The sequence below is a fragment of the Cantharellus anzutake genome, assembly GCF_015039405.1.
Source record: "Cantharellus anzutake strain C23 chromosome Unknown EI90scaffold_72, whole genome shotgun sequence".
Taxonomy (NCBI): domain Eukaryota; kingdom Fungi; phylum Basidiomycota; class Agaricomycetes; order Cantharellales; family Hydnaceae; genus Cantharellus; species Cantharellus anzutake.
In genome coordinates this window covers 358,618-375,777 of record NW_024067022.1, presented here as the reverse complement: position 1 = coordinate 375,777, position 17,160 = coordinate 358,618, and positions in this window count along the sequence as shown.

Genomic DNA, 17,160 nt, shown 5'->3' with positions numbered 1-17,160 from the left:
GCCGTCGCGGGGTGTGGAGCGGGCGTGCGTACTGGCGGGCCCGATCCAGGACAGTGGTCCCTGGCCACTCAGGCTGAAGTGGAGAATGTGTTATTATTATTAAAGGGGAAAACTATACTACTTACCTGAAGTGGAGAATGTGAGAAGAAGGTTACTTCTTCGGTTCCCACTTCAGGTACATTTATGTACATGCAGCTTGAGTCACATGACGGGTGCCACGTCATCCTCGGAGGCAGCTGCAGGCATCCGGGTGTCCCCATGGGGGATCCCGAGAGCGTCCGCTGCATGCGCGCATGCTGGGCACAGCGGGAAGCCATCCGGGGTGTGTGGGCCGGACGGGTCAATAGTACATCGATACAAAGGAAGGTGGTCTGTGTAGATAGAAAGAAATAAACAGGAAGAGGAAGATGAGAAGAATGAAATAAAGAAAGGGGAAAGAAGAGGGAAAAGAAAGGGGAGGAGAGGGAGGAAGGAGGGGGGAGGGGGATAGACAGCGGGGAGCGGGTGTGGTGTGGCCAGGTGGGTCCGGGTGGACCTGTCAGGGCACAGCCCTTGACCCCACTCACCCTCAGACACCCTCACCCTTTCCCTAACCACCCTCTCTCCACATTTCCCCATTCCCCTTATCCTTCCCCCCACTGTTTCACATAATGACGTGCGCGCGTGAACCCGTGGGAACGTTCTGGGCGAGCGACTCGCCCAGAAATGTACAGCCACAACCGTGGGAACATTCTGGGCAAGCAGCTCACCCAGAACTTTCCCACGGGTCACACCCGTTATGGAAAGTCGGCAGCAAGCGGGAACTGTTATAGTTCCTAGGGTCCTTTTGTGTCGGCCTCACAGGGGGCTGAGAAGCTTACCCTTCTTCTCAGCTCATTCCCTGTGAAGGCAAGTGTACTTACCCGCTTTTCAATGAATAGCAGCTCATTCCCTGTGAAGGCTGAGGCCAGTCCCCTCAGTGACTTCGAGGAGTTAGCACCTGGGGAGAGTACCCCAGCATCCACACCCGGCCTCGCCCTCCGGCCACTCCCAGCTGGGGTCTGGATCCTGACAGGACCCGGGTCAGGTGGGTGTGCCCTGACACCATCAAGAAAACAAGCATAATAAGGAATGACTCATAGGCCCATGACAGGCCGTTGTCAGGGGATGACTCCCAGGTCCCCATGACCCTCCCCTATGGTCCACAGCCTGTGGTGTAACCAGCCCTGTCCAGGGCACAACTACTGTGGGTAAGGAGATGAGAAGGAAGCTAACTTCTCATCTTCCCACAGTGGCCACCATATCAGGAAAACTTCCGGGGATACCCGGAAGTCACATGAAGGCAGGGTCCGGGGCCGGACCATGCGGCACATGGAGCGTGCGGCGCGGGAATGCACGCGGGAAGCATAGCGGGTCCGGACGCGGGTCCGGGTCCGGGCTAGTCAGGGTGTGTGCCCTGACAGCCGTGGAACAGGTAGCAGTGATGGGGAGGGTGTCAGAGATCTGGAATGCTGTCAGAAGATGGATAGAAGATGGATAGAAGATGGATTGGGTTCTGTCTGAGTTGAGGTCGGAGGTGATGCAGAGGTCTGTTGGAGCACGCGTGCGGATATGCGGGCGGAAATATGCGGCGCGTCCGGAAGCGCTGTTCAAGGTTAGCAGAGTGGGATCATGGCCTCAGCGACTCAGGTGGAGCGCTGTGCCCTGAGCTTGACATTTGGGGGGAGATCCCGTATTTACAGACTGACACTCACAGCGGACTTCAAACAAGACTTGCAGGTGGAGCAGACCTGTAGGAGGAGTGCAGACTCCGCGAGCACGGACTCAGAGGGGGGGAAGCCCCCTTTGCAGAAGGAGAGACTCAGACCAGACAGGGGGGTACTCTAGTTGATTTCAGACTCAGGTCCCCGAAAGTATTTACAGGATATAAATAGGCAGGAGGGAAACACAGAAGGACCGGTCAGTCCGGCATGGTCTGGCACGGAAATAAGCGGGGATTGTCAAACTGAATGAAAGACAAGAGCCCAGGAAATGGGAGGCAATGAACTAGACAAAAGTGGATCAAGTGCCAATATTGACAGGTAATAAGAAGTGCATCAGCACATGGATCAAGTGCCAATATTGGCAAGTTAAGTGAATGAATGGATGAACAATATAGGCACTCGGCAAGGAATGAATGGTATGCTGCCGAGTGACAAGATGGCCAGAGAAAAGTGGAGGTCAGCACGCGGCGCCGATACAAGTCCACAAATAAGCGGGGTTGGTGTGGTGCCGACACAAGTCCGCAAAGGGACATGGAAATCAGTGTGGTGCTGACAAGTCCGCAACAGAGGGTGGTCCGTCAGTGCTGTCACAAACAAGGGCAGGATGATGGCCAGCAAGGTTGGAGGGGAGTGTTGGCCTGACCACAGGGTGTGGAGGGCAACCAGGAGTGGCAGAGGTCCAGAGGGTGTGGAGGTGGGCAGAGGTGCAGATGCGGGTGGAGGTCCGGATGCGGGCAGAAGTCTGGATGCAGGTGGAGGTCTGGATGCAGTGCATGGTTGATAGGGCAGGGGGCCAGACATCGGATTGGGGGCTGGTTAGATTGGGTTTCAGGTCAGTGGATTCGCCTATCAGCATCAATTCGCTGCTGACAGAGCCCCAGGATTTGTTGGTCATGACAGAGGGATGACGGGGTTGTCCAGGCAGCGTTGGGCAGGCAGTGGAGTTGACGGGGTCGAAGTGGAGGAGGGAGAAGGTGTGGGGAGTGGTCACCTGACCGTGGGAATTTCCGGGTCGTGACAGTAATAAGGAATACAAGGAGATAAGATGGAGGAGGAGGTCAAAGTCCAGAGGTGGAGATGTGACTGGAGTTCCGGAGGTGGAGGTGCAATGGGGTTTCAGTACAGGAGCCTGGAGCCGGAGGTATGGAGCATCACAAACTCTGGTCTGGAAGGTATGAGGTTGGGATCGGACCCGGAGTAAACTGGAGTCAGACCGGAGGTAGTGTTGGACATTGTGTTGGAGCCAGAGGTAGAGTGGGCTCTCAACAACCAACAGGGGGAGGAGGTGGTGGAGAATGTGGAGTTCTGGAGGAGGAGATGGAAGTCCAGAACAGGAGTGGAGGTCCGGAGTTGTATGGATATGACATGATGGGCTTATAGTATTATGGAAACACATCCTAAAATTCCCATAAAATCATGGAATATTACTTACTATCTCATCTACAGATCTGCAAATTGTCACGACCTGGCATATCCACCATTTCCGTCAACGTGTCCTAGTGCCACTTGGCCTGTCCCACCCACTACCATCATCCATCCATCACCCTCATCCACACTTCCTCCCCTGCACATGTACCTTCCAACCAAGGTTGCCTGTTCAAGTGGTTCATTGTTGTCTGCCCACCAGCCAGACAGCTTGCTAGACGGCCAGATGGCCTTTTCTCTTTTTTTCACTTGTGGACTATTGTTCCTCCTTTGCCACTCATTGTTCTTGCTTGCCTTTTGTTGACCAAGTTTGCTGATATTAACTATTTGTCTGTTTCTTCATTCATTAATATCGTGCTTGATCCGCCACTCCTTCCAGGCCAGTTCTATTTAGTTACTTGTGTTTATAATGCATGTAGGTTACACTGGATGTACCTCAGTTTGTATATCGACTTGTATTTCTGTCAGGGGACATGCATGCTTGCACAGGTTGCTCCAATAACCTAGTTGTGATTAAAGCCAGGGGAAAGGGATGTCCCCATCTTAGGGTCAGCTATATACATGTAGAGTCCGGCAATAAGGAAACCAAATGGATTGCTGATAGAATCACATGATCATAGAATGTTCCAGAACAATGCTGGAGATGATCCAGGCCACCGGGGCTTAGGTAAGCAGAGTAGACAGGAATTGCCGGCATACTTCCTACACACATATGCGCAGCCAGCATAGATTGCTGATCCCTGACAATTTCCCCCCTAGTCTCTTCTCTACATTGTAAGGCTTCTGTCTGAAATTGGGACAACAATGTAAGAACGAAGCGGAGCACTCCACCTGAGTCACTGAAGCTGAAGTCCCACCCCTCCAACCTTACGAGCCTGGACGACTTTGCGTGCCCTTGTGGATCATCCAGATACGTGTCCGACATGTTCCTGACACAAATTATCTAAGCAATATATCGATTTTTGGTAAAGTTATTCAATTTACAAGGCACCCATGTCATCAAAACAGTTTTTGGAGTTGATTTTTGGGAGAAGAAAATAGCATTTATTAATATTTGGCATAGCCACCCTTTACCTTAATCACTGCCTCAATTCTCCTAGGCATACTTTTAATCAAATTCTGACAAATCCTTGGATCTATCTTGTCCCATTCCTCCTGAAACCGATCCCACAGCTCATGAACACTATTTGGTGGTTCTTCATACTCCCCAAGCTTCCTTTTCACATGATTTCAATTGGATTGAGGTCTGGGCACTGGGAGGGCCACTCCATGACCCTAATACCATGGTTGTTGAACCAGTTATGCTGGTATGTTTGGGATCATTGTCCAGTTGGAAGAGGACATGGGCAGGGTTCTTGCCACAATATGATAGGGTTTGTTGGAGTTCATCATCCAGGATTTGGCAGTAAAGCTCCCCATCCATCCTCCCATCAATCTTGCATGCCATGCCAACCCCATCCTACATCCTACATCCCCACACCATGACTGATCCACCACCAAACTTTTTGGTCCCTTGCACCAGCCTGTCACTGAGAGGCTCACCCACCCTCTTCCACACCCATTTCCTTCCATCTGAGCCCAGGTGATTAACCTTGGTCTCATCTGACCACACCACTCTCTTCCAGTCCTCCAGAGTCCACTCCTTGTGGCTGATTGCAAAGTCCATTCTGTTTTTCCTATGCTTCCTGCTGAGCATAGGCTGCTTCTTCTTCACCACTGCTTTCCAACCAGCTTCCTTCAAGTGCAGGCAGACAGTCTCAGGTGAGAGGCTCTTGTTGGTGATTTTTTGGAGCATTTGGGTGACTTGGGAAGAGTTGTCAGCCTTGCCAGAGTTAATGAGGCATTGGGCATGGTGAATGTCAGTCCCTGACAGCTTGTGTGGACACCCACCACTGGGCTCAGGGACATCAGGATGGTGTTGAGACCAGAGCCAAGTGATAGTGGAAGCTCCATGGCCAGTAGTAGATGCAATCTGGTGAGCACTGTGACCAGAATCAATGAGGGAAAGGACTTGTGCAGTTTGTGAAGCAGATAAGGGTCACATTTTAGATTTGGGGGCATTATAATGCAAAATCCTTCAGTATTTCTGCTCCAGCGATGTCAGTCTGTTTACTAGTGTGTACAGTAAACAATGTCACATGACTTGACCTGTGATATTTTGTTTTTTAGGTTGTGCCAGGTGCACTCCAAAAAACTGTTTCGATGACATGGGTGCCTTGTGTTAGAATTTGCGGATTCGGACGACTCCGGAGTGGAATCGGAGACTTAGCATGGAAGGACCTCAGCCTCAGCGACTCAGGTGGAGCGCTGTGCCATTGCTGGTTGTCCTGGGGGTCCCTAATTTCGGATCTAGCAGAGGGAAAGTCTCTTGGGGGAATTCAAGTCGATTTCGGACTGAGGTTACAAGTTACTAGGTACATTGTATATAAGGAGGGGTCCGGAATCAAAAGGAACAAGAGTAGGATGAAAGGAGACAAAGGGAGATGGAAAGAGGAACAACACTGAGGGTCAAGTGTTTGACTCAATGGTGTTTCCCAAAGGAGGAATGAAAGGCCAAGGCCCAAGGAGGAAGGAAGGAGGATGGGAGTCGGGAATGGCTAGCTGACTGAATAGAAGGAAGCAGCAGCCCAAATAGGAATGAGGGAGAATAGCGGAATTGAAATGGACAATGCAATAGTTGCAAGGTCCGGAGTAAGTCCGGAAAGTCCGAACTCAGAAGTTAAACTCCGGAATATTGGCAAACATAATTAAATGGAATGAGCTAACCAATACAATGGGTATAAGCGGAGGTGGGGTCAAAGTCTGAGGTTGGAGCTAAGACCGGAGGTTCCGGAGACGGAGACGCAAACGGGATTCCGGAGCGGAGGTCCGGAGTTGGGAGCATAGGTTTTGCGTACTCGTCTGGAAGGTGTCGAGGTTGGGGTCGGACCCGGAATGTTCCGGAGTCGGACCGAAGGTGGTGTCCAAGCCGGAGGTGGGATAACCTCTTGGGAGTCGGCAAGGAGAAAGTGACGGAAGGGAAGTAGGGCTCCGGAAGTCGGAGTTCGGAGTTCCGGGAGCCCGGAGCGGAGGTCGGGATTGTATGGATATGACACCTTGTAAATTAAATAACTTTACCAAAAATGGACATATTGCTTAGATAATTTTCAGATCTGTAAATGAGATAGTAAGTAATATCCCCTGATTTTATGAAAATTTTAGAATGTGTTTCCATAATGCTATAAGCCCATCAAGTGAAAAGTGCCAAACATCAAAACAGTTTTTTGGAGAACTGTACCTCCTTTGGGAAACACCATTGAGCCAAACCCTTGACCCTTGGTGTTGTTCCCCCTTCCAGCTCCCTTTGTCTCCTTTCAGCTTACCTTTGTTCCTTTTGACTCCAGATCCCTCCTATATATACAATGTACTTAGTAACTTCTAACTGTTAGAACGGGTGGATTCAGACAACTCCGGAATGGAATCAGAGACTTAGCATGGAAGGACTTTGGCCTCAGCGACTCAGGCGGAGCGCTGTGCCATTGCTGGTTGTCCTGGGGGTCCCTAATTTCGGATCTAGCAGAGGGAAAGTCTCTTGGGGGGAATTCAGGTCGATTTTGGACTGAGGTTACAAGTTACTAGGTACATTGTATATAAGGAGGGGTCCGGAATCAAAAGGAACAAGGGTAGGACGAAAGGAGACAAAGGGAGATGGAAAGAGGAACAACACCGAGGGTCAAGGGTTTGACTCAATGGTGTTTCCCAAAGGAGGAGTGAAGGGCCAAGGCCCAAGGAGGAAGGAAGGAGGTTGGGAGTGGGGAATGGCTAGCTGACTGAATAGAAAAGAAGCAGCAGCCCAAATAGGAATGAGGGAGAATAGCGGAATTGAATGGAGCAATGCAATAGTTGCAAGGTCCGACATAAGTCCAGAAAGTCCGAACTCGGAAGTTAAACTCCGGAATATTGGCAAACATAATTAAATGGAATGAGCTAACCAATACAATGGGTATAAGCAGAGGTGGGGTCAAAGTCCGAGGTCAGAGCTAAGACCAGAGGTTCTGGAGACAGAGATGTGAACGGGATTCCGGAGCAGAGGTCCGGAGTTGGGGCATAGGTGTTGCGTGCTTGTCTGGGAGGTGTCGAGGTTGAGGTCGGACCTGGAATGTTCCAGAGTCGGACCGAAGGTGGTGTCGGAGCCGGAGGTGGGATAACCTCTTGGGAGTCGGCAAGGAGAAGGTGACGGAAGGGAAGTGGGGCTCCGGAGTAGTTTCGGAGTTCCGGGAGCCCGGAGCGGAGGTCGGGATTGTATGGATATGACAGTAACCTCAGTTAGTAATCAACTTGAGATTCCCCTTGGGACTCCCCCTGTGCTGGATCTGAAATTAGGGACCCCCAGGACAACCAGAAATGGCACAGCGCTCCACCAGAGTTGCTGAGGCCAAGGTCCTTCCTATTGAGTCTCTGATTCCGTTTGGGAACTGTTCAAGACCATCCTCTAACAGTACACCAAAAAACTGTTGCAATGACATGGGTCATTTGGAAAATGAATAACTTGACCAAAAATGGACATATTAATTATATAATCAGTAGAGTTTAGGTGGGATACTAGCACATCTTTTTCATATTTTTTTGTAATTTTAAAATCCCTTCCCATGGTGCAATAAGCTCATGGAGTGAAAAGTGCAAAACATTGCAACAGTTTTTGGGGGCACTGTACATGAGGATGGATCTACCTTTTCCCTGGGACTAGAAACCAGAGAGTTTTCCCCTCCCAAACTAGTAGGGAGTAGTAGATGATCAAGAAGGGACCTCTGGATCAGTCCTTGCCTTAGTGTCACCCAGAGAGGTGGGGCAAGAGATTGATTAGTGTAGACCATGCACCATACCGCACTGGACCATTTTCCTTACCCATTTCCCTGACCTGCTGGATACTGATCCAGTCCCCTCCTTTTCCTGTTTGCCTGCTGGGTTAGATCCCTAGCCCGCTTACAATGCCCCTTCATAAAAATAATGTCATGAAAACCGGTATGGCTCTAGAGCACTCAGGAGTGCTCTGGAGATTGGTTGCATACTCCCAAGCTCTCAAAAGCTCCCACAGCTCCTGAGTGATCCCAAGTAATTCCAGATGTGGTTTTTCACATCATGTGACATCCAACCTTACCTATCTCATCTTTGACTGCTAATGTCCGGAGGCATTAAGTGCATCACTGGTGTATTGTGGTCTTCAAACACTTTGAGACTTGGCTGTCAATCACTAGAGGCATTTGTAGTGTTTAATGCTAGTTCTTCACCTCATTTTTGACTGCTGGTGTCCAGGGGCGTTAATTTCACCACTGGTGTATCTATCATATCCATCTACAGCCATCATCCTCCACTACCTCTGATCCTTCTGGACTACCTCTGCTCCTTCGTCACTAACCTCGGAGCCTCCATATTCCACAATCACCTCCGACTCCCTTGATGGTCACCACCCCCTCAATTCAATATATTACCTACACCTCCCTAAGTATGGAACCCCAAAGGCCTCCAGACAGCTTCAATGTCTGCCAGCACACTCCCACCCCTGCTGGGCAATTCACTTGCTTGCCCTGCAAGCCTACCTTTGGGCCTATCCCTCCTTTCCATTTCTGGGTTATAGCCCACCATTCCGCTAACTCCATAACCCAACTTGTCAGTAATATTCAGTCAGTTAACGTTTAACTCCGTTAGCTCCACTCCGCTCAGCCCTGCCGTTCATGGGCCCACCCTCACTGTAACTATATATACATAACTTGTAGATAGGTTACACCCTAGTGATAAAATCGACTAGAGTTATTCCCCCTTTTTAGTTCTCGCTGCCAGTAAGTAAATGTCAGGGACAGCTCTGAAAGCGGTGAGGTCCCGGTGTGCAGGACTCGGTGGGACGAATAGTGGCTGTGCATAGCGGCGATCCCATCATGGGGTGAGCGTCCCCGACCACTTAGTCTGAAGTGGGAATGTGAGAAGAAGGCTACTTCTTCGGTTCCCACTCCAGCTGTTATTATATACATGTGGGATCGATCACATGGGGCATGCCACGTCACCCTCACACACAGCCACAGCTCCCCAGGTGCCTCTGTGGGAGATCCTGAGAGGGCCCACTGTGGGTGCAGGGCGAGTGTGGTGGCAGTGGTGGCGATATAGGGATGGTAAGATACAGGAGGGGAAATGGGCATGCATGCCGGTGATACATTGAGCAGCGGGAAAGGTGGTCCATGTAAGAGAGAGAGAGAGAGAAAGAAAGAAAGGAAGGAAGGAGGAAAGGAGAAAGGAAGAGGGAGAGGAGGGAGAAGCGGTGCGGAGCAGGGAAGCAGAGTGGGGGTCAGGTGGGGTGTGTCGGGGCGTGCCCTGACATTACCCCCTCCTTAAGCCACTTCACCTCAAAGTGGCTGGGTGGTCTTCTCTTTCTCTCCCTGGAGCGTGGGGGTGCATCTGATGGAAGTCTTCCACTAGGTCGGAGGCATGGGTTAGGTGGTTGTGTGCAAGCCACTGGTTCTCTGAGTTTGGCCAGTGTCAGGGACACATCCGGGGTAGAGGGGGCCCGGGTGAGACGCCTGACACTGGAAGTCTCGCGGGGTGTGGAGCAGGCATGCGTACTGGCGGGCCCGGCTCAGGAGGCAGTCCCTGGCCACTTAGACTGAAGTGGGAAAGGATGTTATTATTATTAAAAGGGAATACTATGTTGCTTACCTGAAGTGGGAAAGGATGAGAAGAAGGCTACTTCTTCGGTTCCCACTTCAGGTATGTTTATATACATGCGGCTTAGGTCACATGACGGGTGCCACGTCATCCTCGCATACAGCCATAGTCACCCGGGTGTCCCCATGGGGGATCCTGAGGGTGTCCGCTGTGAACGCGCGAGCTGGAGATAGCAGGGGTCGCCCGAGGCACCCAGGCTGGGCATGTCGTGAGCGCACTGCGGGTGGGTCAATGGTACATTGATACAAGGAAAGGTTGTCCGTGTAGAATAAAGAGAAAATAAAGAGAAGGTGAAATAAGTAAAGAGGGAGTGGAATGGAGAAAGAAGGAAAGAAAGAAGAGGGGGGAGGAGGTAGGGGAAGGCCGGGTGGCGGGGTACCGGGTGAAGTGGGGCCGGGTGGGGCCGGGTCAGGCAGGTGTGCCCTGACAGCCAGCCAGTATACTTTACCAAGTACCAGAGTGTCCAGCACCACCATCTGGAGTCCAGAATTTTTTCGACCTCATACTCTTCTTCCCCATCTATGAGGTCTGGACCCGGGCATGGGTCGGCAGGGCGTTCCGCGATTTCATCAGGGCAGTGCAGTCTGACGTTCGTCACGGACACGACTGGGTGGATCCCCTTCTGTTGTGTGGTGAGTCGGAGTTTGACAGCAGCAGGGGAGACGACTTTGGTGATCTCGAAGGGGCCAATCCACTTGTGGTCTAGCTTCTTGGTCAGACGGTCAGTCATGTAGTTCTGGGTGCTAAGCCAGACCTGGTCGCCTTCTCGGTATGTAGGGGCTGCCCTGCGATTGCGGTCGTAGTAGCGGGCCATCTTGTCTGCCACATGCTCCAGCACCACCTTCACCCCCTCTTGCATTTTCATCATTCTTGAGGAGAATGCATCTGCGGCTTCCAGCTCGGACGTGCATGTGGGCTCTGTCCCCATCCTGGGGTGTTGCCCAGTGTCGAGCTCGAAGGGGGTTCGGCAGGTAGTGGAGTGGACATGGTTGTTGTAGGCGAACTCCGCTAGCAGGAGCCAGTCTGCCCAGTCATCTTGGTGGTGGTTGACGAACACTCGAAGGTAGGCTTCTATCTCTTGGTTTACCTGCTCGGTTTGTCCGTCCGTCTGTGGGTGGTAGGGTGTCGAGGGGGTGAGCTTGACTCCAAGGAGGTCTGCAAGTTCCTTCGAGAAGTGGGAGATGAAGGCGCTTCCTCTATTGCTGAGGATCTCTTCAGGTAGGCCATGGTGTCTCCAGACATGTTCGAGGAAGAGCCGCGCGATTCCCGCTGAATCCACCGTTGTCACTGTAGGGACCCCATGGATGCGCTTGGATAGGTGGTCCACTACGACAAGAATGGCGTTGTATCCCTTCAACTCAGGAAGCTCCCCTACCATGTCGACAGAGATCACTTGCCAGCAGCGTGTGGGGACTTTGTTCGGGATGAGCTTTCCGACCTTATGGGAGGGGAAGGACTTGATACAGTTGCAGGTGTCGCACCCACACACATACCATCCTACATACTCCGCCATCCAGGGCCACCAGTAGTCATGGGAGACGAGTTCCAGGGTCTTCCATCGCCCTGGGTGCCCTGTCGCCCATGCATCGTGGTGTAGCCGCACCAGGTCATGGCGGAGCTGCGGGTCCTTGGGGACGTATATTCTTCCCCTGTATAGGACTAGCTCCCCCTGTTTCTCCCATTCATCTGACCTAACCATCCCCTCTCCGAGTTCTCACATCACCTTCACCACACTCTCATCCAGGTCCTTTGCTCTGCAGATCCTCTCGAGGATAGTCATCTCTTCTCCTTCTACGGAGATCGCCTCTGTCGCATGGGTTTCGAACCAAGTTGGTTGGAGGAGTGTCAGCCCCTCATTGTCGTCCTTACCTCTCGGGTGGTCAGCGTGGTGTGAGAGTGCATCCGGTTTCCCCATGAGCTTTCCTGGGCAGTGGATGAGGGTAAAGTGGAACTGAGAGAGGAAGAGCGACCACCATGCTTGGCGCCGGTTCAGGCACTGCGCAGTACGGAAGTACCCTAGATTGCGGTGGTTGGTGTAGACATCAACCTTCTCCTCTGCTCCTTGCAGAAAATGCCACCATTCCTCAAGGGCATGCACTATCGCAAGCATCTCCTTGTCATACACTTCATAGTTGCGTTCCACGTCTGTGAAGCTTTTTGACATAAAAGCTACCAGGTGGAATTCTCCAATCGGTCTGGAGCTGAGAGAGGATGGCGCTGGTTGTGAAGTTGGAAGCGTTGCACTCGAGCTTGAAGTGGCCCATGTCAGTGGGGAAGGCGAGGATGGGGGCGGAGGTGACGGCATCTTTGAGGGTGCGGAACGTGCGGTCCTCGTCTGGTCCCCAGGCCCAAGTCTTTGTCTTGTGGGTTAATGCGTGGAGGGGGCAGGCTATCTCCAAAAATCCTTGATGAACCGGCGGTAGAAATTGACAAACCCCAGGAAGGACTGCACCTCTTTGACCTTAGTTGGGGTCGGTCAGTCGAGGACTCCGCAGATCTTCATGGGATCCATCACGATGCTGCCCTCAGCGATGATGAGGCCGAGGTATTCAATTCAGGTCCACTCGAACTTGCACTTCTCTGGCTTCAAGAAGAGCTTCCTTCTTCGCAGCGTTTCCAAAACCTTGCAGACGATGAAGGAGAGAACGAAGGAAGGTCAGTTGGGAGGTTCAAACGAGACCACCACCAAGCTGTTCCCTGGTTCTTTAGTTAGGATGGGGAAGTGTACTAATGTTATTTATTGTAAATATAGTACCAATCCGAGTGTTTTGGCTAATTCTATTTTTATGGGTTAGTTTTAAAGTTCCTGGGAATTGACTTACAGATAAACCGAGCCCTGCGGAGCTGTTTCTTTATTGAAATTTCTTAATTTGTCTAGGTGTAATTCTGTGTAGCGTTGTTTTAATTTGGATTTAATCTTCTACTTGGTGAAGTTTCAAAGATTCTAATCAGTTAATGGATTTGGATTGTGTCTGGAGTGTCCCTTGAGTTTGTTTTATTTTTGTCTTATTTTATTGCTTGTTTTAACAGTAGCAAAATAACTGTTTTGTGTTTACACTTTGAAATCTGGAGCGTTAACCAGCTCTCCTGTTGAAATATCTACTTAATATTTCTCTCCTTTATTGCTGCCTTTTACTACAGTGGCAATCTTAACTGTATATCACTTTTTCGCACTGGAGTGACAACCAGAAATGCTTGAGAAAAATAATACTCTATTTTTATTTTCTTACTTCTCTGAGGGGGGCGAAAAGTCGCAGAAAGGGTCTCCCTTTTATACTCCTTGGGTTGCCTTCCTTTTTCACGCTCTACCTTCTATTTACAGGATTTATTTACAGTGTATTTTTCTCAAACTGAATAAAAAATGAAATTTTCATGCTATAGTTCTACTGCGCTTATGCTGCGCTGAACTGTGGTTCTACTGCAGTCAGACTGCGCCTAGAATTCTTATTGTCCTCCCTCGCCTAAGCTATTTTAATGGTTAATTGGAACTTGGCTGTGCTGTATTTGTCGCAGTTACCTATTTCAAATTCCCTATATATACCATTAAATTTGCTATGACTCGATGATTCTGAATTCAAACTTCGCATTACTATGCGTACAGCTGTGCTGAGACCTTCAGCTGATTTATTCCAATTTTATTTAGTGACATTTAGTTAAAATGAGACTGAAATGATAAATGGGTGAATTATTCAGGTTTAAAACTGAAAGAAAAAGTTGCTAGTAGTCAAGAATTACTCAAACGAATGTGTTATAGCTCTCCACTTCATTAGAACATTGTTCCCTAAAATTCCCACCATGGTCCGTTGTAGTTTAGTGGTTTTCGTGAATTTCGTTCATATTCCCTGATTCCCCTTTGTATTATCACATCCTAATCCTCCATATGTATTGTTCGTTGTTATAGTAGGTTGTCCTCGAAGATATCATATTTTTATCTATTTTATTTAGGACTCTGGACCTCTTGAAGCTGTCTTCCCGCGCATTTTCAGGTTTCTAACTTCATGTCCTTGTATCTCATTCATTTCTGGATGTTTTCTCACGTTCTTGGTATCATAAATTTTTATTTATTCCCACCTTTCCAATGGTACTAAGGTTGTGTCCTATTTCCTGGTATTCGTTGAGTTAGCAAAGATTCACGTGCACATTTGGTAATCACGTGCATCGTTCCCATAGTCGTTCGTATGTGGGAGCCGTTTTCGTTTAATTGTTCAGGATTTATGATATGCGTGGGTGTTTATTTCTTTCATATGGGCTTCTGTGATTTATTTCAGATTTTTCCCTCATGATCTAAGGTTATTTTGCACTTTACGTGCTTTGTTTTGACCGGGCTCTTCCTTATTTGGACGGAAATTGGTCTTCGCGATCTGCCAAAGTGTGGATCTCGGTTCCGACAGCCGGTTCCCTGCGCATCGCCACCCTCACGTGTCATTATACATGATGTGGATTTCTATATTCCCATCATGGGTATAACTTCACAACGGCTGGACCGTTTGGGCTGAAAATTTGCATAACTATAGTTCCCCATTTTTAATAATTTCTGTGTAAATTTCGTTGTATGTTTTAATTATGGATCCTATGCAAACATCGTCTTTTCCCTGAGCTCGGACTTTTGATGTCGCTATTCCCGTTATTGGATATCTCATTAACGCATGATCCTTTTATTATGAAACTTTGGGAGGATTAAGTTTAGATCCCTTCCTTTCTAATGGGCTATCGAGCTTGTCTCGGTCGTTACTAGTTAATCTTCGCGCTTGCCTTTTAGACATTGTCCTCGTTTTGCAGGAGTTTTAGTCATATCTCCGTCGTTTATGGGTAGTTTCCCCTGTTATTACTCTCATTGGTTCCGTTTGGGGGACATCTACATTTCCTATTATAAACACGACTTTGACTTTTGCATTAGTTCCTGAGGAATCTTTGTTCCATGGTACTTCCATCCTTGGCTACGTGTGTGGACGTGGGAAAGTAGTTTCCATGGAGGTTCTCTGATTATTTTTATAGTCAAATCTTGGTCGATTGTCCTAATTCTTGGTTTAATATTTGCTATAAATTCCCCCGAGAATTCCGTCTCGTTGATGGTAAGCTTGAAGTATTTTTGCTATTTTTCTTTCTTTCAATTTATCGTGTATAGACATAATAATTCGTAAAAATTCGTAAAATTCGTTAAAATTCAGGTCCTTCTATGTTCTCATATCTACTTGTTGTATGAGGTTTTGTGATTTATCTGGCATATTTCCATCATGGGTTTCTGTCAGGGCTCGGTCCTCAATCAGGGACAGCCCGACCTCGGTCCTAGGTGTGTGTGGTGTTCCGGGTGGTTGGGCGCTAGACCCTGTCCTCAGCTCCTCAAACTCACTGAAGGGACTAAGCGGGGATTGAGTTGTCATGTATTACAGAGGGTAACTACAACTTGCCTAAGCGGGGATTGAGTTGAGAAGAAGGGTAAGTTTCCCTATTCCCCGCTTGGCTACTATAAAAGGAAGTGTACTGTACAGTTCATAACGTGATTCCGGGTAGAAGCCGAGCATGTTCCCGCGACTCGGAAAAGGTGTCACATGGGTTAAGGCGAGTTGCTCGCCTTAACCCACGTGACTTTTCCCGCGGGCTCGCATGCGGGTTGAAGTTGTGAGAGGTATGTAGGGATGGGGAGGTCTGGGAAGGTGGTTCTGGGGTGTGGTTGGGTGCCCTGACAGTGGGGTCAGGGGCCGATCCCTGACAGTTTCCATAGTGTGGCCGTTATTTCTCCTACAGCACATGATCGGAGTCGATGGGAGAGGGGTTTCAAGGTTAGAAAAGCTTCGAAACTCAACTGGGTTTCCCGCCAATTGACTAGGACCAGGCTGTGAGGGTTCTGGGGAAGGTGAGGCAGAGTTGGGAACTAATGTGCATAGTTGCGAATGAGTGCAAAGGGTTTTTGGTGCCATACAAGACATGTACTAGTCAGGGAGTAATAAAATACTGTCAGAGACCAGGTTCGAGACGAAGGAAAGTCTCCGTGGCAGAGGGCTTCGGCCTCAGCAACTTATGCCAAGAGCGCTGTGCCTAGTAACACGTCCATGCCCTAACTTACTAACTGGCAACCAGAACTGAAGGGGGTTAACTCTAGTCAATTTTATTACTGAAGTGTAACCTATGTACAAGTTGGATATATATATGGTTACAGCAAAGATGGGTCCGCAAATGGCAGAGCCGAACGGAGCGGAGCTAACAGGGTTAAACATTAGCCGACTGAATATTACCGACGAGTCGGGTCGCGGGGTTAACGGAAAGGCAGGCAATAACCCAGAAATGGAAAGGAGGGATAGGCCCGAAGGTGGGCTCTGCAGGGCAGGCAAGTGTATTGCCCAGCAGAGGCGGGAGTGCGCTAGCGGACGTCGGAGCTGTCCGGAAGTCTTCGGGGCTCCGTACTTAGGGAGGCATAGGTAATAAATTGAAAGGAGGGGGTGGTGACCATCGAGGGGTACTGAGGGGATTGCGGAATACGGGATCTCCAAGGTTAGTGAAGAAGGAGCAGGGGTAGACCGGAGGGATCGGAGGGACCGGAAGTCGATGGCCGGGGATGGATATGACAGGACTCCCGAGTATTGCAAGACTCGCAGAGGAGTATAATTCCCCAGAGAATAAGGGAAAAATCTCCTGGGAAAGTCTAGGCAAAGCCACCTATCTAAAGTCCCAGTTCAAACCACTCAGGACTCCTGAGGAACATGCCGCAAGAACTGCAGAATGGGAAGCGAAAGCTTCCAAATACTGGGAAAGAGACGCAAGTCTCCATGCTGGACAACCAGCCCAACGACCACCCTTCCCCACGGGAAGAACGGTAGATCTACCGTACTCCACACCTGAGCCAAGTAGCTCAGGAACACAACAACCCGCTCCCACCCAGGGAGCACCCACTTCGTCGAGCCCACAGCCCGACAATGTAGCCCAGGCTATGTCATCGCATCTGACGCAGCAATCGGATGTCCAGATGAACAACCTGGAGGAAAACCCTCCTCCAGGGCAATGACTCCACCCTTGAGAAAAGGGAAAGTGACACGGTAATACGCCATCGAGGCGCCCATGAAAACACCTTCCCCCAACTCAAGGCCCTGCACACAATACTGTATGCAAGGAACCTGAAAGGTTTGCTTACTATTTTGGGGACGGTACGTTCCATTCCCCCGTTCGCCTCAGGCCTCAGGTAGTCTGTCTAAATATAAGCTTTAATGTGCTGTATATTCAACGGGGTAGAGGTAAAAGGCTACCAGGCCTTTACAACTACTCCAAGGTATATATATGTAAATTACATATCTCGGCACAAATAAAT